Raw genomic sequence first — 26,325 nt, forward strand, 5'->3', positions numbered from 1 at the left:
GTCTTAAATTGAAAGGGCGGTCACAAATTGGTCCATTTCACTCCTTGTCCACAATCACACAGCACCTGAGGTAACAAGCACATCTCGAGCCCCATTGTGCTCTCCATTGTTCATGCCAACTCAGTGCCTCGCTCTTTGCTACTGTGTAAAACTCTTGTCGTCCAACTGCAAAACACTGGGACACAACAAGTTTCCGCGTCCCCATTGCACTGATCGTACTACGAAACGCTCCCCAAACTTGGCAATCACCCATGCAGATGACTTTTCCGACTTTACACGACGCTCACGCAACGCTCACGCTAGTGACAGCCTTATTTACAGTTCGACGTCGCGCCAAAGCGAATGAGCACATTTCGCCTACGGCTTAGGCCGCTCTTCTAGTGTGGCTGCTCTGTGTCTGCAGGCAGCGAGGGGCTGCAAGCTTCCTGTGTTCGCACCTATATCACCTGTGCTTCCTTGTCAGAGACAGACTATCGCAAAACATACAACTCACTCCATGAATTGATTGCTACGGAATCTGTTATCAGCAGTCACAACCAGCAACACCAGTAGCAGCCGACTGCACGCAAAGAATGGGAACGTGCAGAGGGATTTACGTGAAATCGGCGCAATTGTGGATGCTAATCGTTCGCTTGTATCTGCCTACACACCTCTGCCGGTTGGGAATTGTTCCACTTGCATGGCAAGGTGCTCATGTAGGTGCGTTAAAAATTCTGGAGGCGCTGGGTATCGATCCCAGTACCTCTCGCACGCTAAGCGAGCGCTCTACCATCTGAGGTACGCCCACCTCCCCGAAAACTAGTAGTGCTACATACAGTCATATCAACGTCACAGACCCTTGCACTCCCATTATTCCGCAGACAAACACTACTCTCTATGTATCAGTGAGGGTGTCTTTCAGGTTTCGTGCATTCTGTATCGAATCGTAGTTGGCCACAATGAAAGTGGCACGCATAACGTCGAAAGTAGAGTTCAGACACCGCTGTGAGTAAGACGAACGTGTTGTCCACCTCTAGACTTCAATGACGTTAAGCCGTGATACCTAAGACAGATCTGCACTCGATGACACCACGATAACAGCCGGTCCCCACACTTACATCTTGCTCTCCTTATGACAGTATACATCATATCAGTCTGTGACGCTGGTTTTGCAACTTCTTGCGTGCGTTTATGTTCGCCGCGACCAACACTTACCATGCACTGAACACAAAACATGGAGGAGCCGGGGCTTGAACCCGAGACCGTTCACACGCTAAGCGAACGATCTGCCAACTGAGCTACAGCTACACACACGACCAAGCCTGGCTATTCTCCATTCTTTGCGACTCTGATGTGCACGGAAACGATGGTTGGTTGGTTGGTAGCGGCGAAGGTACCAGAATACAAAGGCGCGGACACGTTCATATACACAAGAGTTCCAAGTAGTTTCGATGCCCTTGTATTACGAATGCAAATTCCGTCTGTTTTGAACGTCTTAAATTGAAAGGGCGGTCACAAATTGGTCCATTTCACTCCTTGTCCACAATCACAAAGCACCTGATGTAACAAGCACATCTCGAGCCCCATTGTGCTCTCCATTGTTCATGCCAACTCAGTGCCTCGCTCTTTGCTACTGTGTAAAACTCTTGTCGTCCAACTGCAAAACACTGGGACACAACAAGTTTCCGCGTCCCCATTGCACTGATCGTACTACGAAACGCTCCCCAAACTTGGCAATCACCCATGCAGATGACTTTTCCGACTTTACACGACGCTCACGCTAGTGACAGCCTTATTTACAGTTCGACGTCGCGCCAAAGCGAATGAGCACATTTCGCCTACGGCTTAGGCCGCTCTTCTAGTGTGGCTGCTCTGTGTCTGCAGGCAGCGAGGGGCTGCAAGCTTCCTGTGTTCGCACCTATATCACCTGTGCTTCCTTGTCAGAGACAGACTATCGCAAAACATACAACTCACTCCATGAATTGATTGCTACGGCATCTGTTATCAGCAGTCACAACCAGCAACACCAGTAGCAGCCGACTGCACGCAAAGAATGGGAACGTGCAGAGGGATTTACGTGAAATCGGCGCAATTGTGGATGCTAATCGTTCGCTTGTATCTGCCTACACACCTCTGCCGGTTGGGAATTGTTCCACTTGCATGGCAAGGTGCTCATGTAGGTGCGTTAAAAATTCTGGAGGCGCTGGGTATCGATCCCAGTACCTCTCACGCGCTAAGCGAGCGCTCTACCATCTGAGCCTCGCCCACACCCCCCGGTAACTAGTAGTGCTACATACAGTCATATCAACGTCACAGACCCTTGCACTCCCATTATTCCGCAGACAAACACTACTCTCTATGTATCAGTGAGGGTGTCTTTCAGGTTTCGTGCATTCTGTATCGAATCGTAGTTGGCCACAATGAAAGTGGCACGCATAACGTCGAAAATAGAGTTCAGACACCGCTCTGAGTAAGACGAACGTGTTGTCCACCTCTAGACTTCAATGACGTTAAGCCGTGATACCTAAGACAGATCTGCACTCGATGACACCACGATAACAGCCGGTCCCCATACTTACGTCTTGCTCTCCTTATGACAGTATACATCATATCAGTCTGTGACGCTGGTTTTGCAACTTCTTGCGTGCGTTTATGTTCGCCGCGACCAACACTTACCATGCACTGAACACAAAACATGGAGGAGCCGGGGCTTGAACCCGAGACCGTTCACACGCTAAGCGAACGATCTGCTAACTGAGCTACAGCTACACACACGACCAAGCCTGGCTATTCTCCATTCTTTGCGACTCTGATGTGCACGGACACGATCGTTGGTTGGTTTGTAGCGGCGAAGGTACCAGAATACAAAGGCGCGGACACGTTCATATACACAAGAGTTCCAAGTAGTTTCGATGCTCTGGTATTACGAATGCAAATTCCGTCTGTTTTGAACGTCTTAAATTGAAAGGGCGGTCACAAATTGGTCCATTTCACTCCTTGTCGACAATCACACAGCACCTGAGGTAACAAGCACATCTCGAGCCCCATTGTGCTCTCCATTGTTCATGCCAACTCAGTGCCTCGCTCTTTGCTACTGTGTAAAACTCTTGTCGTCCAACTGCAAAACACTGTGACACAACAAGTTTCCGCGTCTCCATTGCACTGATCGTACTACGAAACGCTCCCCAAACTTGGCAATCACCCATGCAGATGACTTTTCCGACTTTACACGACGCTCACGCAACGCTCACGCTAGTGACAGCCTTATTTACAGTTCGACGTCGCGCCAAAGCGAATGAGCACATTTCGCCTACGGCTTAGGCCGCTCTTCTAGTGTGGCTGCTCTGTGTCTGCAGGCAGCGAGGGGCTGCAAGCTTCCTGTGTTCGCACCTATATCACCTGTGCTTCCTTGTCAGAGACAGACTATCGCAAAACATACAACTCACTCCATGAATTGATTGCTACGGCATCTGTTATCAGCAGTCACAACCAGCAACACCAGTAGCAGCCGACTGCACGCAAAGAATGGGAACGTGCAGAGGGATTTACGTGAAATCGGCGCAATTGTGGATGCTAATCGTTCGCTTGTATCTGCCTACACACCTCTGCCGGTTGGGAATTATTCCACTTGCATGGCAAGGTGCTCATGTAGGTGCGTTAAAAATTCTGGAGGCGCTGGGTATCGATCCCAGTACCTCTCGCACGCTAAGCGAGCGCTCTACAATCTGAGCTACGCCCACCCCCCCGATAACTAGTAGTGCTACATACAGTCATATCAACGTCAGAGACCCTTGCACTCCCATTATTCCGCAGACAAACACTACTCTCTATGTATCAGTGAGGGTGTCTTTCAGGTTTCGTGCATTCTGTATCGAATCGTAGTTGGCCACAATGAAAGTGGCACGCATAACGTCGAAAATAGAGTTCAGACACCGCTCTGAGTAAGACGAACGTGTTGTCCACCTCTAGACTTCAATGACGTTAAGCCATGATACCTAAGACAGATCTGCACTCGATGACACCACGATAACAGCCGGTCCCCACACTTACATCTTGCTCTCCTTATGACAGTATACATCATATCAGTCTGTGACGCTGGTTTTGCAACTTCTTGCGTGCGTTTATGTTCGCCGCGACCAACACTTACCATGCACTGAACACAAAACATGGAGGAGCCGGGGCTTGAACCCGAGACCGTTCACACGCTAAGCGAACGATCTGCCAACTGAGCTACAGCTACACACACGACCAAGCCTGACTATTCTCCATTCTTTGCGACTCTGATGTGCACGGACACGATCGTTGGTTGGTTTGTAGCGGCGAAGGTACCAGAATACAAAGGCGCGGACACGTTCATATACACAAGAGTTCCAAGTAGTTTCGATGCTCTGGTATTACGAATGCAAATTCCGTCTGTTTTGAACGTCTTAAATTGAAAGGGCGGTCACAAATTGGTCCATTTCACTCCTTGTCGACAATCACACAGCACCTGAGGTAACAAGCACATCTCGAGCCCCATTGTGCTCTCCATTGTTCATGCCAACTCAGTGCCTCGCTCTTTGCTACTGTGTAAAACTCTTGTCGTCCAACTGCAAAACACTGTGACACAACAAGTTTCCGCGTCTCCATTGCACTGATCGTACTACGAAACGCTCCCCAAACTTGGCAATCACCCATGCAGATGACTTTTCCGACTTTACACGACGCTCACGCAACGCTCACGCTAGTGACAGCCTTATTTACAGTTCGACGTCGCGCCAAAGCGAATGAGCACATTTCGCCTACGGCTTAGGCCGCTCTTCTAGTGTGGCTGCTCTGTGTCTGCAGGCAGCGAGGGGCTGCAAGCTTCCTGTGTTCGCACCTATATCACCTGTGCTTCCTTGTCAGAGACAGACTATCGCAAAACATACAACTCACTCCATGAATTGATTGCTACGGAATCTGTTTTCAGCAGTCACAACCAGCAACACCAGTAGCAGCCGACTGCACGCAAAGAATGGGAACGTGCAGAGGGATTTACGTGAAATCGGCGCAATTGTGGATGCTAATCGTTCGCTTGTGTCTGCCTACACACATCTGCCGGTTGGGAATTATTCCACTTGCATGGCAAGGTGCTCATGTAGGTGCGTTAAAAATTCTGGAGGCGCTGGGTATCGATCCCAGTACCTCTCGCACGCTAAGCGAGCGCTCTACCATCTGAGCTACGCCCACCCCCCCGATAACTAGTAGTGCTACATACAGTCATATCAACGTCACAGACCCTTGCACTCCCATTATTCCGCAGACAAACACTACTCTCTATGTATCAGTGAGGGTGTCTTTCAGGTTTCGTGCATTCTGTATCGAATCGTAGTTGGCCACAATGAAAGTGGCACGCATAACGTCGAAAGTAGAGTTCAGACACCGCTCTGAGCAAGACGAACGTGTTGTCCACCTCTAGACTTCAATGACGTTAAGCCGTGATACCTAAGACAGATCTGCACTCGATGACACCACGATAACAGCCGGTCCCCACACTTACATCTTGCTCTCCTTATGACAGTATACATCATATCAGTCTGTGACGCTGGTTTTGCAACTTCTTGCGTGCGTTTATGTTCGCCGCGACCAACACTTACCATGCACTGAACACAAAACATGGAGGAGCCGGGGCTTGAACCCGAGACCGTTCACACGCTAAGCGAACGATCTGCCAACTGAGCTACAGCTACACACACGACCAAGCCTGACTATTCTCCATTCTTTGCGACTCTGATGTGCACGGACACGATCGTTGGTTGGTTTGTAGCGGCGAAGGTACCAGAATACAAAGGCGCGGACACGTTCATATACACAAGAGTTCCAAGTAGTTTCGATGCTCTGGTATTACGAATGCAAATTCCGTCTGTTTTGAACGTCTTAAATTGAAAGGGCGGTCACAAATTGGTCCATTTCACTCCTTGTCGACAATCACACAGCACCTGAGGTAACAAGCACATCTCGAGCCCCATTGTGCTCTCCATTGTTCATGCCAACTCAGTGCCTCGCTCTTTGCTACTGTGTAAAACTCTTGTCGTCCAACTGCAAAACACTGGGACACAACAAGTTTCCGCGTCTCCATTGCACTGATCGTACTACGAAACGCTCCCCAAACTTGGCAATCAACCATGCAGATGACTTTTCCGACTTTACACGACGCTCACGCAACGCTCACGCTAGTGACAGCCTTATTTACAGTTCGACGTCGCGCCAAAGCGAATGAGCACATTTCGCCTACGGCTTAGGCCGCTATTCTAGTGTGGCTGCTCTGTGTCTGCAGGCAGCGAGGGGCTGCAAGCTTCCTGTGTTCGCACCTATATCACCTGTGCTTCCTTGTCAGAGACAGACTATCGCAAAACATACAACTCACTCCATGAATTGATTGCTACGGCATCTGTTATCAGCGGTCACAACCAGCAACACCAGTAGCAGCCGACTGACGCAAAGAATGGGAACGTGCAGTGGGATTTACGTGAAATCGGCGCAAGGCAGATCTTTCCGACGTAGGCTTGAGAATCTTATGGGAACATTTGTACTGTTTCTAAATTAAGTGTAGGTGTGGGAGGAGGGTGCTTCCTGCACACGAATAAAAGCACGCTCGCCAATTGTGGATGCTAATCGTTCGCTTGTATCTGCCTACACACCTCTGCCGGTTGGGAATTATTCCACTTGCATGACAAGGTGCGCATGTAGGTGTGTTAAAAATTCTGGAGGCGCTGGGTATCGATCCCAATACCTCTCGCACGCTAAGCGAGCGCTCTACCATCTGAGCTACGCCCACCCCCCGATAACTAGTAGTCCTACATACAGTCATATCAACGTCACAGACCCTTGCACTCCCATTATTCCGCAGACAAACACTACTCTCTATGTATCAGTGAGGGTGTCTTTCAGGTTTCGTGCATTCTGTATCGAATCGTAGTTGGCCACAATGAAAGTGGCACGCATAACGTCGAAAATAGAGTTCAGACACCGCTCTGAGTAAGACGAACGTGTTGTCCACCTCTAGTCTTCAATGACGTTAAGCCGTGATACCTAAGACAGATCTGCACTCGATGACACCACGATAACAGCCGGTCCTCACACTTACATCTTGCTCTCCTTATGACAGTATACATCATATCAGTCTGTGACGCTGGTTTTGCAACTTCTTGCGTGCGTTTATGTTCGCCGCGACCAACACTTACCATGCACTGAACACAAAACATGGAGGAGCCGGGGCTTGAACCCGAGACCGTTCACACGCTAAGCGAACGATCTGCCAACTGAGCTACAGCTACACACACGACCAAGCCTGACTATTCTCCATTCTTTGCGACTCTGATGTGCACGGACACGATCGTTGGTTGGTTTGTAGCGGCGAAGGTACCAGAATACAAAGGCGCGGACACGTTCATATACACAAGAGTTCCAAGTAGTTTCGATGCTCTGGTATTACGAATGCAAATTCCGTCTGTTTTGAACGTCTTAAATTGAAAGGGCGGTCACAAATTGGTCCATTTCACTCCTTGTCGACAATCACACAGCACCTGAGGTAACAAGCACATCTCGAGCCCCATTGTGCTCTCCATTGTTCATGCCAACTCAGTGCCTCGCTCTTTGCTACTGTGTAAAACTCTTGTCGTCCAACTGCAAAACACTGGGACACAACAAGTTTCCGCGTCTCCATTGCACTGATCGTACTACGAAACGCTCCCCAAACTTGGCAATCACCCATGCAGATGACTTTTCCGACTTTACACGACGCTCACGCAACGCTCACGCTAGTGACAGCCTTATTTACAGTTCGACGTCGCGCCAAAGCGAATGAGCACATTTCGCCTACGGCTTAGGCCGCTCTTCTAGTGTGGCTGCTCTGTGTCTGCAGGCAGCGAGGGGCTGCAAGCTTCCTGTGTTCGCACCTATATCACCTGTGCTTCCTTGTCAGAGACAGACTATCGCAAAACATACAACTCACTCCATGAATTGATTGCTACGGAATCTGTTATCAGCAGTCACAACCAGCAACACCAGTAGCAGCCGACTGCACGCAAAGAATGGGAACGTGCAGAGGGATTTACGTGAAATCGGCGCAATTGTGGATGCTAATCGTTCGCTTGTGTCTGCCTACACACATCTGCCGGTTGGGAATTATTCCACTTGCATGGCAGGTGCTCATGTAGGTGCGTTAAAAATTCTGGAGGCGCTGGGTATCGATCCCAGTACCTCTCGCACGCTAAGCGAGCGCTCTACCATCTGAGCTACACCCACCCCCCCGATAACTAGTAGTGCTACATACAGTCATATCAACGTCACAGACCCTTGCACTCCCATTATTCCGCAGACAAACACTACTCTCTATGTATCAGTGAGGGTGTCTTTCAGGTTTCGTGCATTCTGTATCGAATCGTAGTTGGCCACAATGAAAGTGGCACGCATAACGTCGAAAGTAGAGTTCAGACACCGCTCTGAGTAAGACGAACGTGTTGTCCACCTCTAGACTTCAATGACGTTAAGCCGTGATACCTAAGACAGATCTGCACTCGATGACACCACGATAACAGCCGGTCCCCACACTTACATCTTGCTCTCCTTATGACAGTATACATCATATCAGTCTGTGACGCTGGTTTTGCAACTTCTTGCGTGCGTTTATGTTCGCCGCGACCAACACTTACCATGCACTGAACACAAAACATGGAGGAGCCGGGGCTTGAACCCGAGACCGTTCACACGCTAAGCGAACGATCTGCCAACTGAGCTACAGCTACACACACGACCAAGCCTGACTATTCTCCATTCTTTGCGACTCTGATGTGCACGGACACGATGGTTGGTTGGTTTGTAGCGGCGAAGGTACCAGAATACAAAGGCGCGGACACGTTCATATACACAAGAGTTCCAAGTAGTTTCGATGCTCTGGTATTACGAATGCAAATTCCGTCTGTTTTGAACGTCTTAAATTGAAAGGGCGGTCACAAATTGGTCCATTTCACTCCTTGTCCACAATCACACAGCACCTGAGGTAACAAGCACATCTCGAGCCCCATTGTGCTCTCCATTGTTCATGCCAACTCAGTGCCTCGCTCTTTGCTACTGTGTAAAACTCTTGTCGTCCAACTGCAAAACACTGGGACACAACAAGTTTCCGCGTCTCCATTGCACTGATCGTACTACGAAACGCTCCCCAAACTTGGCAATCACCCATGCAGATGACTTTTCCGACTTTACACGACGCTCACGCAACGCTCACGCTAGTGACAGCCTTATTTACAGTTCGACGTCGCGCCAAAGCGAATGAGCACATTTCGCCTACGGCTTAGGCCGCTCTTCTAGTGTGGCTGCTCTGTGTCTGCAGGCAGCGAGGGACTGCAAGCTTCCTGTGTTCGCACCTATATCACCTGTGCTTCCTTGTCAGAGACAGACTATCGCAAAACATACAACTCACTCCATGAATTGATTGCTACGGCATCTGTTATCAGCGGTCACAACCAGCAACACCAGTAGCAGCCGACTGACGCAAAGAATGGGAACGTGCAGAGGGATTTACGTGAAATCGGCGCAATTGTGGATGCTAATCGTTCGCTTGTGTCTGCCTACACACCTCTGCCGGTTGGGAATTATTCCACTTGCATGGCAAGGTGCTCATGTAGGTGCGTTAAAAATTCTGGAGGCGCTGGGTATCGATCCCAGTAACTCTCGCACACTAAGCGAGCGCTCTACCATCTGAGCTACGTCCACCCCCCCGATAACTAGTAGTGCTACATACAGTCATATCAACGTCACAGACCCTTGCACTCCCATTATTCCGCAGACAAACACTACTCTCTATGTATCAGTGAGGGTGTCTTTCAGGTTTCGTGCATTCTGTATCGAATCGTAGTTGGCCACAATGAAAGTGGCATGCATAACGTCAAAAGTAGCGTTCAGACACCGCTCTGAGCAAGACGAACGTGTTGTCCACCTCTAGACTTCAATGACGTTAAGCCGTGATACCTAAGACAGATCTGCACTCGATGACACCACGATAACAGCCGGTCCCCACACTTACATCTTGCTCTCCTTATGACAGTATACATCATATCAGTCTGTGACGCTGGTTTTGCAACTTCTTGCGTGCGTTTATGTTCGCCGCGACCAACACTTACCATGCACTGAACACAAAACATGGAGGAGCCGGGGCTTGAACCCGAGACCGTTCACACGCTAAGCGAACGATCTGCCAACTGAGCTACAGCTACACACACGACCAATCCTGACTATTCTCCTTTCTTTGCGACTTTGATGTGCACGGACATGATCGTTGGTTGGCTTGTAGCGGCGAAGGTACCAGAATACAAAGGCGCGGACACGTTCATATACACAAGAGTTCCAAGTAGTTTCGATGCTCTGGTATTACGAATGCAAATTCCGTCTGTTTTGAACGTCTTAAATTGAAAGGGCGGTCACAAATTGGTCCATTTCACTCCTTGTCGACAATCACACAGCACCTGAGGTAACAAGCACATCTCGAGCCCCATTGTGCTCTCCATTGTTCATGCCAACTCAGTGCCTCGCTCTTTGCTACTGTGTAAAACTCTTGTCGTCCAACTGCAAAACACTGGGACACAACAAGTTTCCGCGTCTCCATTGCACTGATCGTACTACGAAACGCTCCCCAAACTTGGCAATCACCCATGCAGATGACTTTTCCGACTTAACACGACGCCCACGCAACGCTCACGCTAGTGACAGCCTTATTTACAGTTCGACGTCGCGCCAAAGCGAATGAGCACATTTCGCCTACGGCTTAGGCCGCTCTTCTAGTGTGGCTGCTCTGTGTCTGCAGGCAGCGAGGGGTTGCAAGCTTCCTGTGTTCGCACCTATATCACCTGTGCTTCCTTGTCAGAGACAGACTATCGCAAAACATACAACTCACTCCATGAATTGATTGCTACGGCATCTGTTATCAGCAGTCACAACCAGCAACACCAGTAGCAGCCGACTGACGCAAAGAATGGGAACGTGCAGTGGGATTTACGTGAAATCGGCGCAAGGCAGATCTTTCCGACGTAGGCTTGAGAATCTTATGGGAACATTTGTACTGTTTCTAAATTAAGTGTAGGTGTGGGAGGAGGGTGCTTCCTGCACACGAATAAAAGCACGCTCCCCAATTGTGGATGCTAATCGTTCGCTTGTATCTGCCTACACACCTCTGCCGGTTGGGAATTATTCCACTTGCATGGCAAGGTGCTCATGTAGGTGTGTTAAAAATTCTGGAGGCGCTGGGTATCGATCCCAGAACCTCTCGCACGCTTAGCGAGCGCTCTACCATCTGAGCTACGCCCACCCCCGATAACTAGTAGTGCTACATACAGTCATATCAACGTCACAGACCCTTGCACTCCCATTATTCCGCAGACAAACACTACTCTCTATGTATCAGTGAGGGTGTCTTTCAGGTTTCGTGCATTCTGTATCGAATCGTAGTTGGCCACAATGAAAGTGGCACGCATAACGTCGAAAATAGAGTTCAGACACCGCTCTGAGTAAGACGAACGTGTTGTCCACCTCTAGACTTCAATGACGTTAAGCCGTGATACCTAAGACAGATCTGCACTCGATGACACCACGATAACAGCCGGTCCCCACACTTACATCTTGCTCTCCTTATGACAGTATACATCATATCAGTCTGTGACGCTGGTATTGCAACTTCTTGCGTGCGTTTATGTTCGCCGCGACCAACACTTACCATGCACTGAACACAAAACATGGAGGAGCCGGGGCTTGAACCCGAAACCGTTCACACGCTAAGCGAACGATCTGCCAACTGAGCTACAGCTACACACACGAACAGGCCTGGCTATTCTCCATTCTTTGCGACTCTGATGTGCACGGACACGATGGTTGGTTGGTTTGTAGCGGCGAAGGTACCAGAATACAAAGGCGCGGACACGTTCATATACACAAGAGTTCCAAGTAGTTTCGATGCTCTGGTATTACGAATGCAAATTCCGTCTGTTTTGAACGTCTTAAATTGAAAGGGCGGTCACAAATTGGTCCATTTCACTCCTTGTCCACAATCACACAGCACCTGAGGTAACAAGCACATCTCGAGCCCCATTGTGCTCTCCATTGTTCATGCCAACTCAGTGCCTCGCTCTTTGCTACTGTGTAAAACTCTTGTCGTCCAACTGCAAAACACTGGGACACAACAAGTTTCCGCGTCCCCATTGCACTGATCGTACTACGAAACGCTCCCCAAACTTGGCAATCACCCATGCAGATGACTTTTCCGACTTTACACGACGCTCACGCTAGTGACAGCCTTATTTATAGTTCGACGTCGCGCCAAAGCGAATGAGCACATTTCGCCTACGGCTTAGGCCGCTATTCTAGTGTGGCTGCTCTGTGTCTGCAGGCAGCGAGGGGCTGCAAGCTTCCTGTGTTCGCACCTATATCACCTGTGCTTCCTTGTCAGAGACAGACTATCGCAAAACATACAACTCACTCCATGAATTGATTGCTACGGCATCTGTTATCAGCAGTCACAACCAGCAACACCAGTAGCAGCCGACTGCACGCAAAGAATGGGAACGTGCAGAGGGATTTACGTGAAATCGGCGCAATTGTGGATGCTAATCGTTCGCTTGTATCTGCCTACACACCTCCGCCGGTTGGGAATTATTCCACTTGCATGGCAAGGTGCTCATGTAGGTGCGTTAAAAATTCTGGAGGCGCTGGGTATCGATCCCAGTACCTCTCGCACGCTAAGCGAGCGCTCTACCATCTGAGCTACGCCCACCCCCCCGATAACTAGTAGTGCTACATACAGTCATATCAACGTCACAGACCCTTGCACTCCCATTATTCCGCAGACAAACACTACTCTCTATGTATCAGTGAGGGTGTCTTTCAGGTTTCGTGCATTCTGTATCGAATCGTAGTTGGCCACAATGAAAGTGGCACGCATAACGTCGAAAATAGAGTTCAGACACCGCTCTGAGTAAGACGAACGTGTTGTCCACCTCTAGACTTCAATGACGTTAAGCCGTGATACCTAAGACAGATCTGCACTCGATGACACCACGATAACAGCCGGTCCCCACACTTACATCTTGCTCTCCTTATGACAGTATACATCATATCAGTCTGTGACGCTGGTTTTGCCACTTCTTGCGTGCGTTTATGTTCGCCGCGACCAACACTTACCATGCACTGAACACAAAACATGGAGGAGCCGGGGCTTGAACCCGAGACCGTTCACACGCTAAGCGAACGATCTGCCATCTGAGCTACAGCTACACACACGACCAAGCCTGACTATTCTCCATTCTTTGCGACTCTGATGTGCACGGACACGATGGTTGGTTGGTTTGTAGCGGCGAAGGTACCAGAATACAAAGGCGCGGACACGTTCATATACACAAGAGTTCCAAGTAGTTTCGATGCTCTGGTATTACGAATGCAAATTCCGTCTGTTTTGAACGTCTTAAATTGAAAGGGCGGTCACAAATTGGTCCATTTCACTCCTTGTCGACAATCACACAGCACCTGAGGTAACAAGCACATCTCGAGCCCCATTGTGCTCTCCATTGTTCATGCCAACTCAGTGCCTCGCTCTTTGCTACTGTGTAAAACTCTTGTCGTCCAACTGCAAAACACTGGGACACAACAAGTTTCCGCGTCTCCATTGCACTGATCGTACTACGAAACGCTCCCCAAACTTGGCAATCACCCATGCAGATGACTTTTCCGACTTTACACGACGCTCACGCAACGCTCACGATAGTGACAGCCTTATTTACAGTTCGACATCGCGCCAAAGCGAATGAGCACATTTCGCCTACGGCTTAGGCCGCTCTTCTAGTGTGGCTGCTCTGTGTCTGCAGGCAGCGAGGGGCTGCAAGCTTCCTGTGTTCGCACCTATATCACCTGTGCTTCCTTGTCAGAGACAGACTATCGCAAAACATACAACTCACTCCATGAATTGATTGCTACGGCATCTGTTATCAGCAGTCACAACCAGCAACACCAGTAGCAGCCGACTGCACGCAAAGAATGGGAACGTGCAGAGGGATTTACGTGAAATCGGTGCAATTGTGGATGCTAATCGTTCGCTTGTATCTGCCTACACACCTCTGCCGGTTGGGAATTATTCCACTTGCATGGCAAGGTGCTCATGTAGGTGTGTTAAAAATTCTGGAGACGCTGGGTATCGATCCCAGAACCTCTCGCACGCTTAGCGAGCGCTCTACCATCTGAGCTACGCCCACCCCCCCGATAACTAGTAGTGCTACATACAGTCATATCAACGTCACAGACCCTTGCACTCCCATTATTCCGCAGACAACCACTACTCTCTATGTATCAGTGAGGGTGTCTTTCAGGTTTCGTGCATTCGGTATCGAATCGTAGTTGGCCACAATGAAAGTGGCACGCATAACGTCGAAAATAGAGTTCAGACACCGCTCTGAGTAAGACGAACGTGTTGTCCACCTCTAGACTTCAATGACGTTAAGCCGTGATACCTAAGACAGATCTGCACTCGATGACACCACGATAACAGCCGGTCCCCACGCTTACATCTTGCTCTCCTTATGACAGTATACATCATATCAGTCTGTGACGCTGGTTTTGCAACTTCTTGCGTGCGTTTATGTTCGCCGCGACCAACACTTACCATGCACTGAACACAAAACATGGAGGAGCCGGGGCTTGAACCCGAAACCGTTCACACGCTAAGCGAACGATCTGCCAACTGAGCTACAGCTACACACACGACCAAGCCTGGCTATTCTCCATTCTTTGCGCCTCTGATGTGCACGGACACGATGGTTGGTTGGTTTGTAGCGGCGAAGGTACCAGAATACAAAGGCGCGGACACGTTCATATACACAAGAGTTCCAAGTAGTTTCGATGCTCTGGTATTACGAATGCAAATTCCGTCTGTTTTGAACGTCTTAAATTGAAAGGGCGGTCACAAATTGGTCCATTTCACTCCTTGTCCACAATCACACAGCACCTGAGGTAACAAGCACATCTCGAGCCCCATTGTGCTCTCCATTGTTCATGCCAACTCAGTGCCTCGCTCTTTGCTACTGTGTAAAACTCTTGTCGTCCAACTGCAAAACACTGGGACACAACAAGTTTCCGCGTCCCCATTGCACTGATCGTACTACGAAACGCTCCCCAAACTTGGCAATCACCCATGCAGATGACTTTTCCGACTTTACACGACGCTCACGCTAGTGACAGCCTTATTTATAGTTCGACGTCGCGCCAAAGCGAATGAGCACATTTCGCCTACGGCTTAGGCCGCTATTCTAGTGTGGCTGCTCTGTGTCTGCAGGCAGCGAGGGGCTGCAAGCTTCCTGTGTTCGCACCTATATCACCTGTGCTTCCTTGTCAGAGACAGACTATCGCAAAACATACAACTCACTCCATGAATTGATTGCTACGGCATCTGTTATCAGCAGTCACAACCAGCAACACCAGTAGCAGCCGACTGCACGCAAAGAATGGGAACGTGCAGAGGGATTTACGTGAAATCGGCGCAATTGTGGATGCTAATCGTTCGCTTGTATCTGCCTACACACCTCCGCCGGTTGGGAATTATTCCACTTGCATGGCAAGGTGCTCATGTAGGTGCGTTAAAAATTCTGGAGGCGCTGGGTATCGATCCCAGTACCTCTCGCACGCTAAGCGAGCGCTCTACCATCTGAGCTACGCCCACCCCCCCGATAACTAGTAGTGCTACATACAGTCATATCAACGTCACAGACCCTTGCACTCCCATTATTCCGCAGACAAACACTACTCTCTATGTATCAGTGAGGGTGTCTTTCAGGTTTCGTGCATTCTGTATCGAATCGTAGTTGGCCACAATGAAAGTGGCACGCATAACGTCGAAAATAGAGTTCAGACACCGCTCTGAGTAAGACGAACGTGTTGTCCACCTCTAGACTTCAATGACGTTAAGCCGTGATACCTAAGACAGATCTGCACTCGATGACACCACGATAACAGCCGGTCCCCACACTTACATCTTGCTCTCCTTATGACAGTATACATCATATCAGTCTGTGACGCTGGTTTTGCCACTTCTTGCGTGCGTTTATGTTCGCCGCGACCAACACTTACCATGCACTGAACACAAAACATGGAGGAGCCGGGGCTTGAACCCGAGACCGTTCACACGCTAAGCGAACGATCTGCCATCTGAGCTACAGCTACACACACGACCAAGCCTGACTATTCTCCATTCTTTGCGACTCTGATGTGCACGGACACGATGGTTGGTTGGTTTGTAGCGGCGAAGGTACCAGAATACAAAGGCGCGGACACGTTCATATACACAAGAGTTCCAAGTAGTTTCGATGCTCTGGTATTACGAATGCAAATTCCGTCTGTTTTGAACGTCTTAAATTGAAAGGGCGGTCACAAATTGGTCCATTTCACTCCTTGTCCACAATCACACAGCACCTGAGGTAACAAGCACATCTCGAGCCCCATTGTGCTCTCCATTGTTCATGCCAACTCAGTGCCTCGCTCTTTGCTACTGTGTAAAACTCTTGTCGTCCAACTGCAAAACACTGGGACACAACAAGTTTCCGCGTCTCCATTGCACTGATCGTACTACGAAACGCTCCCCAAACTTGGCAATCACCCATGCAGATGACTTTTCCGACTTTACACGACGCTCACGCAACGCTCACGATAGTGACAGCCTTATTTACAGTTCGACATCGCGCCAAAGCGAATGAGCACATTTCGCCTACGGCTTAGGCCGCTCTTCTAGTGTGGCTGCTCTGTGTCTGCAGGCAGCGAGGGGCTGCAAGCTTCCTGTGTTCGCACCTATATCACCTGTGCTTCCTTGTCAGAGACAGACTATCGCAAAACATACAACTCACTCCATGAATTGATTGCTACGGCATCTGTTATCAGCAGTCACAACCAGCAACACCAGTAGCAGCCGACTGCACGCAAAGAATGGGAACGTGCAGAGGGATTTACGTGAAATCGGTGCAATTGTGGATGCTAATCGTTCGCTTGTATCTGCCTACACACCTCTGCCGGTTGGGAATTATTCCACTTGCATGGCAAGGTGCTCATGTAGGTGCGTTAAAAATTCTGGAGGCGCTGGGTATCGATCCCAGTACCTCTCACACGCTAAGCGAGTGCTCTACCATCTGAGCTACGCTCCCCCCCCCCCCCCCCCCCCCCCCCCGATAACTAGTAGTGCTACATACAGTCATATCAACGTCACAGACCCTTGCACTCCCATTATTCCGCAGACAAACACTACTCTCTATGTATCAGTGAGGGTGTCTTTCAGGTTTCGTGCATTCTGTATCGAATCGTAGTTGGCCACAATGAAAGTAGCACGCATAACGTCGTAAATAGAGTTCAGACACCGCTCTGAGTAAGACGAACGTGTTGTCCACCTCTAGACTTCAATGACGTTAAGCCGTGATACCTAAGACAGATCTGCACTCGATGACACCACGATAACAGCCGGTCCCCACACTTACATCTTGCTCTCCTTATGACAGTATACATCATATCAGTCTGTGACGCTGGTTTTGCAACTTCTTGCGTGCGTTTATGTTCGCCGCGACCAACACTTACCATGCACTGAACACAAAACATGGAGGAGCCGGGGCTTGAACCCGAGACCGTTCACACGCTAAGCGAACGATCTGCCAACTGAGCTACAGCTACACACACGACCAAGCCTGGCTATTCTCCATTCTTTGCGACTCTGATGTGCACGGACACGATGGTTGGTTGGTTTGTAGCGGCGAAGGTACCAGAATACAAAGGCGCGGACACGTTCATATACACAAGAGTTCCAAGTAGTTTCGATGCTCTGGTATTACGAATGCAAATTCCGTCTGTTTTGAACGTCTTAAATTGATAGGGCGGTCACAAATTGGTCCATTTCACTCCTTGTCCACAATCACACAGCACCTGAGGTAACAAGCACATCTCGAGCCCCATTGTGCTCTCCATTGTTCATGCCAACTCATTGCCTCGCTCTTTGCTACTGTGTAAAACTCTTGTCGTCCAACTGCAAAACACTGGGACACAACAAGTTTCCGCGTCCCCATTGCACTGATCGTACTACGAAACGCTCCCCAAACTTGGCAATCACCCATGCAGATGACTTTTCCGACTTTACACGACGCTCACGCTAGTGACAGCCTTATTTACAGTTCGACGTCGCGCCAAAGCGAATGAGCACATTTCGCCTACGGCTTAGGCCGCTCTTCTAGTGTGGCTGCTCTGTGTCTGCAGGCAGCGAGGGGCAGCAAGCTTCCTGTGTTCGCACCTATATCACCTGTGCTTCCTTGTCAGAGACAGACTATCGCAAAACATACAACTCACTCCATGAATTGATTGCTACGGCATCTGTTATCAGCAGTCACAACCAGCAACACCAGTAGCAGCCGACTGCACGCAAAGAATGGGAACGTGCAGAGGGATTTACGTGAAATCGGTGCAATTGTGGTTGCTAATCGTTCGCTTGTATCTGCCTACACACCTCTGCCGGTTGGGAATTATTCCACTTGCATGGCAAGGTGCTCATGTAGGTGCGTTAAAAATTCTGGAGGCGCTGGGTATCGATCCCAGTACCTCTCACACGCTAAGCGAGCGCTCTACCATCTGAGCTACGCCCACCCCCCCGGTAACTAGAAGTGCTACATACAGTCATATCAACGTCACAGACCCTTGCACTCCCATTATTCCGCAGACAAACACTACTCTCTATGTATCAGTGAGGGTGTCTTTCAGGTTTCGTGCATTCTGTATCGAATCGTAGTTGGCCACAATGAAAGTAGCACGCATAACGTCGAAAATAGAGTTCAGACACCGCTCTGAGTAAGACGAACGTGTTGTCCACCTCTAGACTTCAATGACGTTAACACACGCGAGACAGATCAGATCTGCACTCGATGACACCACGATAACAGCCGGTCCCCACACTTACATCTTGCTCTCCTTATGACAGTATACATCATATCAGTCTGTGACGCTGGTTTTGCAACTTCTTGCGTGCGTTTATGTTCGCCGCGACCAACACTTACCATGCTCTGACCACAAAACATGGAGGAGCCGGGGCTTGAACCCGAGACCGTTCACACGCTAAGCGAACGATCTGCCAACTGAGCTACAGCTACACACACGACCAAGCCTGTCTATTCACACACGCGAGACAGATTGATGTGCACGGACACGATGGTTGGTTGGTTTGTAGCGGCGAAGGTACCAGAATACAAAGGCGCGGACACGTTCATATACACAAGAGTTCCAAGTAGTTTCGATGCTTTGGTATTACGAATGCAAATTCCGTCTGTTTTGAACGTCTTAAATTGAAAGGGCGGTCACAAATTGGTCCATTTCACTCCTTGTCCACAATCACACAGCACCTGAGGTAACAAGCACATCTCGAGCCCCATTGTGCTCTCCATTGTTCATGCCAACTCAGTGCCTCGCTCTTTGCTACTGTGTAAAACTCTTGTCGTCCAACTGCAAAACACTGGGACACAACAAGTTTCCGCGTCTCCATTGCACTGATCGTACTACGAAACGCTCCCCAAACTTGGCAATCACCCATGCAGATGACTTTTCCGACTTTACACGACGCTCACGCTAGTGACAGCCTTATTTATAGTTCGACGTCGCGCCAAAGCGAATGAGCACATTTCGCCTACGGCTTAGGCCGCTCTTCTAGTGTGGCTGCTCTGTGTCTGCAGGCAGCGAGGGGCTGCAAGCTTCCTGTGTTCGCACCTATATCACCTGTGCTTCCTTGTCAGAGACAGACTATCGCAAAACATACAACTCACTCCATGAATTGATTGCTACGGCATATGTTATCAGCAGTCACAACCAGCAACACCAGTAGCAGCCGACTGCACGCAAAGAATGGGAACGTGCAGAGGGATTTACGCGAAATCGGTGCAATTGTGGATGCTAATCGTTCGCTTGTATCTGCCTACACACCTCTGCCGGTTGGGAATTATTCCACTTGCATGGCAAGGTGCTCATGTAGGTGCGTTAAAAATTCTGGAGGCGCTGGGTATCGATCCCAGTACCTCTCACACGCTAAGCGAGCGCTCTACCATCTGAGCTACGCCCACCCCCCCATAACTAGTAGTGCTACATACAGTCATATCAACGTCACAGACCCTTGCACTCCCATTATTCCGCAGACAAACACTACTATCTATGTATCAGTGAGGGTGTCTTTCAGGTCTCGTGCATTCTGTATCGAATCGTAGTTGGCCACAATGAAAGTGGCACGCATAACGTCGAAAATAGAGTTCAGACACCGCTCTGAGTAAGACGAACGTGTTGTCCACCTCTAGACTTCAATGACGTTAAGCCGTGATACCTAAGACAGATCTGCACTCGATGACACCACGATAACAGCCGGTCCCCACACTTACATCTTGCTCTCCTTATGACAGTATACATCATATCAGTCTGTGACGCTGGTTTTGCAACTTCTTGCGTCCGTTTATGTTCGCCGCGACCAACACTTACCATGCACTGAACACAAAACATGGAGGAGCCGGGGCTTGAACCCCTACACCGTTCACAAGCTAAGCGAACGATCTGCCAACTGAGCTACAGCTACACACACGACCAAGCCTGGCTATTCTCCATTCTTTGCGACTCTGATGTGCACGGACACGATGGTAGGTTGGTTTGTAGCGGCGAAGGTACCAGAATACAAAGGCGCGGACACGTTCATATACACAAGAGTTCCAAGTAGTTTCGATGCTCTGGTATTACGAATGCAAATTCCGTCTGTTTTGAACGTCTTAAATTGAAAGGGCGGTCACAAATTGGTCCATTTCACTCCTTGTCCACAATCACACAGCACCTGAGGTAACAAGCACATCTCGAGCCCCATTGTGCTCTCCATTGTTCATGCCAACTCAGTGCCTCGCTCTTTGCTACTGTGTAAAACTCTTGTCGTCCAACTGCAAAACACTGGGACACAACAAGTTTCCGCGTCCCCATTGCACTGATCGTACTACGAAACGCTCCCCAAACTTGGCAATCACCCATGCAGATGACTTTTCCGACTTTACACGACGCTCACGCTAGTGACAGCCTTATTTACAGTTCGACGTCGCGCCAAAGCGAATGAGCACATTTCGCCTACGGCTTAGGCCGCTCTTCTAGTGTGGCTGCTCTGTGTCTGCAGGCAGCGAGGGGCAGCAAGCTTCCTGTGTTCGCACCTATATCACCTGTGCTTCCTTGTCAGAGACAGACTATCGCAAAACATACAACTCACTCCATGAATTGATTGCTACGGCATCTGTTATCAGCAGTCACAACCAGCAACACCAGTAGCAGCCGACTGCACGCAAAGAATGGGAACGTGCAGAGGGATTTACGTGTAATCGGTGCAATTGTGGATGCTAATCGTTCGCTTGTATCTGCCTACACAGCTCTGCCGGTTGGGAATTATTCCACTTGCATGGCAAGGTGCTCATGTAGGTGCGTTAAAAATTCTGGAGGCGCTGGGTATCGATCCCAGTACCTCTCACACGCTAAGAGAGCGCTCTACCATCTGAGCTACGCCCACCCCCCCGATAACTAGTAGTGCTACATACAGTCATATCAACGTCACAGACCCTTGCACTCCCATTATTCCGCAGACAAACACTACTCTCTATGTATCAGTGAGGGTGTCTTTCAGGTTTCGTGCATTCTGTATCGAATCGTAGTTGGCCACAATGAAAGTGGCACGCATAACGTCGAAAATAGAGTTCAGACACCGCTCTGAGTAAGACGAACGTGTTGTCCACCTCTAGACTTCAATGACGTTAAGCCGTGATACCTAAGACAGATCTGCACTCGATGACACCACGATAACAGCCGGTCCCCACACTTACATCTTGCTCTCCTTATGACAGTATACATCATATCAGTCTGTGACGCTGGTTTTGCAACTTCTTGCGTGCGTTTATGTTCGCCGCGACCAACACTTACCATGCACTGAACACAAAACATGGAGGAGCCGGGGCTTGAACCCGAGACCGTTCACACGCTAAGCGAACGATCTGCCAACTGAGCTACAGCTACACACACGACCAAGCCTCGCTATTCTCCATTCTTTGCGACTCTGATGTGCACGGACACGATGGTTGGTTGGTTTGTAGCGGCGAAGGTACCAGAATACAAAGGCGCGGACACGTTCATATACACAAGAGTTCCAAGTAGTTTCGATGCTCTGGTATTACGAATGGAAATTCCGTCTGTTTTGAACGTCTTAAATTGAAAGGGCGGTCACAAATTGGTCCATTTCACTCCTTGTCCACAATCACACAGCACCTGAGGTAACAAGCACATCTCGAGCCCCATTGTGCTCTCCATTGTTCATGCCAACTCATTGCCTCGCTCTTTGCTACTGTGTAAAACTCTTGTCGTCCAACTGCAAAACACTGGGACACAACAAGTTTCCGCGTCTCCATTGCACTGATCGTACTACGAAACGCTCCCCAAACTTGGCAATCACCCATGCAGATGACTTTTCCGACTTTACACGACGCTCACGCTAGTGACAGCCTTATTTATAGTTCGACGTCGCGCCAAAGCGAATGAGCACATTTCGCCTACGGCTTAGGCCGCTCTTCTAGTGTGGCTGCTCTGTGTCTGCAGGCAGCGAGGGGCTGCAAGCTCCCTGTGTTCGCACCTATATCACCTGTGCTTCCTTGTCAGAGACAGACTATCGCAAAACATACAACTCACTCCATGAATTGATTGCTACGGCATCTGTTATCAGCAGTCACAACCAGCAACACCAGTAGCAGCCGACTGCACGCAAAGAATGGGAACGTGCAGAGGGATTTACGTGAAATCGGTGCAATTGTGGATGCTAATCGTTCGCTTGTATCTGCCTACACACCTCTGCCGGTTGGGAATTATTCCACTTGCATGGCAAGGTGCTCATGTAGGTGCGTTAAAAATTCTGGAGGCGCTGGGTATCGATCCCAGTACCTCTCACACGCTAAGCGAGCGCTCTACCATCTGAGCTACGCCCACCCCCCCGATAACTAGTAGTGCTACATACAGTCATATCAACGTCACAGACCCTTGCACTCCCATTATTCCGCAGACAAACACTACTATCTATGTATCAGTGAGGGTGTCTTTCAGGTCTCGTGCATTCTGTATCGAATCGTAGTTGGCCACAATGAAAGTGGCACGCATAACGTCGAAAATAGAGTTCAGACACCGCTCTGAGTAAGACGAACGTGTTGTCCACCTCTAGACTTCAATGACGTTAAGCCGTGATACCTAAGACAGATCTGCACTCGATGACACCACGATAACAGCCGGTCCCCACACTTACATCTTGCTCTCCTTATGACAGTATACATCATATCAGTCTGTGACGCTGGTTTTGCAACTTCTTGCGTCCGTTTATGTTCGCCGCGACCAACACTTACCATGCACTGAACTCAAAACATGGAGGAGCCGGGGCTTGAACCCCTACACCGTTCACAAGCTAAGCGAACGATCTGCCAACTGAGCTACAGCTACACACACGACCAAGCCTGGCTATTCTCCATTCTTTGCGACTCTGATGTGCACGGACACGATGGTAGGTTGGTTTGTAGCGGCGAAGGTACCAGAATACAAAGGCGCGGACACGTTCATATACACAAGAGTTCCAAGTAGTTTCGATGCTCTGGTATTACGAATGCAAATTCCGTCTGTTTTGAACGTCTTAAATTGAAAGGGCGGTCACAAATTGGTCCATTTCACTCCTTGTCCACAATCACACAGCACCTGAGGTAACAAGCACATCTCGAGCCCCATTGTGCTCTCCATTGTTCATGCCAACTCAGTGCCTCGCTCTTTGCTACTGTGTAAAACTCTTGTCGTCCAACTGCAAAACACTGGGACACAACAAGTTTCCGCGTCCCCATTGCACTGATCGTACTACGAAACGCTCCCCAAACTTGGCAATCACCCATGCAGATGACTTTTCCGACTTTACACGACGCTCACGCTAGTGACAGCCTTATTTACAGTTCGACGTCGCGCCAAAGCGAATGAGCACATTTCGCCTACGGCTTAGGCCGCTCTTCTAGTGTGGCTGCTCTGTGTCTGCAGGCAGCGAGGGGCAGCAAGCTTCCTGTGTTCGCACCTATATCACCTGTGCTTCCTTGTCAGAGACAGACTATCGCAAAACATACAACTCACTCCATGAATTGATTGCTACGGCATCTGTTATCAGCAGTCACAACCAGCAACACCAGTAGCAGCCGACTGCACGCAAAGAATGGGAACGTGCAGAGGGATTTACGTGTAATCGGTGCAATTGTGGATGCTAATCGTTCGCTTGTATCTGCCTACACAGCTCTGCCGGTTGGGAATTATTCCACTTGCATGGCAAGGTGCTCATGTAGGTGCGTTAAAAATTCTGGAGGCGCTGGGTATCGATCCCAGTACCTCTCACACGCTAAGAGAGCGCTCTACCATCTGAGCTACGCCCACCCCCCCGATAACTAGTAGTGCTACATACAGTCATATCAACGTCACAGACCCTTGCACTCCCATTATTCCGCAGACAAACACTACTATCTATGTATCAGTGAGGGTGTCTTTCAGGTCTCGTGCATTCTGTATCGAATCGTAGTTGGCCACAATGAAAGTGGCACGCATAACGTCGAAAATAGAGTTCAGACACCGCTCTGAGTAAGACGAACGTGTTGTCCACCTCTAGACTTCAATGACGTTAAGCCGTGATACCTAAGACAGATCTGCACTCGATGACACCACGATAACAGCCGGTCCCCACACTTACATCTTGCTCTCCTTATGACAGTATACATCATATCAGTCTGTGACGCTGGTTTTGCAACTTCTTGCGTCCGTTTATGTTCGCCGCGACCAACACTTACCATGCACAGAACACAAAACATGGAGGAGCCGGGGCTTGAACCCCTACACCGTTCACAAGCTAAGCGAACGATCTGCCAACTGAGCTACAGCTACACACACGACCAAGCCTGGCTATTCTCCATTCTTTGCGACTCTGATGTAAACGGACACGATGGTAGGTTGGTTTGTAGCGGCGAAGGTACCAGAATACAAAGGCGCGGACACGTTCATATACACAAGAGTTCCAAGTAGTTTCGATGCTCTGGTATTACGAATGCAAATTCCGTCTGTTTTGAACGTCTTAAATTGAAAGGGCGGTCACAAATTGGTCCATTTCACTCCTTGTCCACAATCACACAGCACCTGAGGTAACAAGCACATCTCGAGCCCCATTGTGCTCTCCATTGTTCATGCCAACTCAGTGCCTCGCTCTTTGCTACTGTGTAAAACTCTTGTCGTCCAACTGCAAAACACTGGGACACAACAAGTTTCCGCGTCCCCATTGCACTGATCGTACTACGAAACGCTCCCCAAACTTGGCAATCACCCATGCAGATGACTTTTCCGACTTTACACGACGCTCACGCTAGTGACAGCCTTATTTACAGTTCGACGTCGCGCCAAAGCGAATGAGCACATTTCGCCTACGGCTTAGGCCGCTCTTCTAGTGTGGCTGCTCTGTGTCTGCAGGCAGCGAGGGGCAGCAAGCTTCCTGTGTTCGCACCTATATCACCTGTGCTTCCTTGTCAGAGACAGACTATCGCAAAACATACAACTCACTCCATGAATTGATTGCTACGGCATCTGTTATCAGCAGTCACAACCAGCAACACCAGTAGCAGCCGACTGCACGCAAAGAATGGGAACGTGCAGAGGGATTTACGTGTAATCGGTGCAATTGTGGATGCTAATCGTTCGCTTGTATCTGCCTACACAGCTCTGCCGGTTGGGAATTATTCCACTTGCATGGCAAGGTGCTCATGTAGGTGCGTTAAAAATTCTGGAGGCGCTGGGTATCGATCCCAGTACCTCTCACACGCTAAGAGAGCGCTCTACCATCTGAGCTACGCCCACCCCCCCGATAACTAGTAGTGCTACATACAGTCATATCAACGTCACAGACCCTTGCACTCCCATTATTCCGCAGACAAACACTACTCTCTATGTATCAGTGAGGGTGTCTTTCAGGTTTCGTGCATTCTGTATCGAATCGTAGTTGGCCACAATGAAAGTGGCACGCATAACGTCGAAAATAGAGTTCAGACACCGCTCTGAGTAAGACGAACGTGTTGTCCACCTCTAGACTTCAATGACGTTAAGCCGTGATACCTAAGACAGATCTGCACTCGATGACACCACGATAACAGCCGGTCCCCACACTTACATCTTGCTCTCCTTATGACAGTATACATCATATCAGTCTGTGACGCTGGTTTTACAACTTCTTGCGTGCGT

General features: G+C 49.4%; 5 non-coding genes across 5 annotated transcripts; all 5 read right to left on the reverse strand.

Moving 5' to 3' along the window:
* Positions 1-5,117: 5,117 nt before the first annotated feature.
* On the reverse strand, positions 5,118-5,191 carry Trnaa-agc (transfer RNA alanine (anticodon AGC)). Its single transcript has one exon. It is a non-coding gene; the product is annotated as a tRNA-Ala (tRNA).
* A 2,983-nt stretch (positions 5,192-8,174) lies between these two features.
* Positions 8,175-8,248, reverse strand: Trnaa-agc (transfer RNA alanine (anticodon AGC)). The gene has a single exon. It is a non-coding gene; the product is annotated as a tRNA-Ala (tRNA).
* Positions 8,249-12,690: 4,442 nt separating this feature from the next.
* On the reverse strand, positions 12,691-12,764 carry Trnaa-agc (transfer RNA alanine (anticodon AGC)). The gene has a single exon. It is a non-coding gene; the product is annotated as a tRNA-Ala (tRNA).
* A 2,857-nt stretch (positions 12,765-15,621) lies between these two features.
* Positions 15,622-15,695, reverse strand: Trnaa-agc (transfer RNA alanine (anticodon AGC)). Its single transcript has one exon. It is a non-coding gene; the product is annotated as a tRNA-Ala (tRNA).
* A 1,397-nt stretch (positions 15,696-17,092) lies between these two features.
* On the reverse strand, positions 17,093-17,165 carry Trnaa-agc (transfer RNA alanine (anticodon AGC)). Its single transcript has one exon. It is a non-coding gene; the product is annotated as a tRNA-Ala (tRNA).
* Positions 17,166-26,325: the final 9,160 nt, after the last annotated feature.

The sequence above is a fragment of the Schistocerca gregaria genome, unplaced genomic scaffold, assembly GCF_023897955.1.
Source record: "Schistocerca gregaria isolate iqSchGreg1 unplaced genomic scaffold, iqSchGreg1.2 ptg000180l, whole genome shotgun sequence".
Lineage (NCBI taxonomy): Eukaryota > Metazoa > Arthropoda > Insecta > Orthoptera > Acrididae > Schistocerca > Schistocerca gregaria.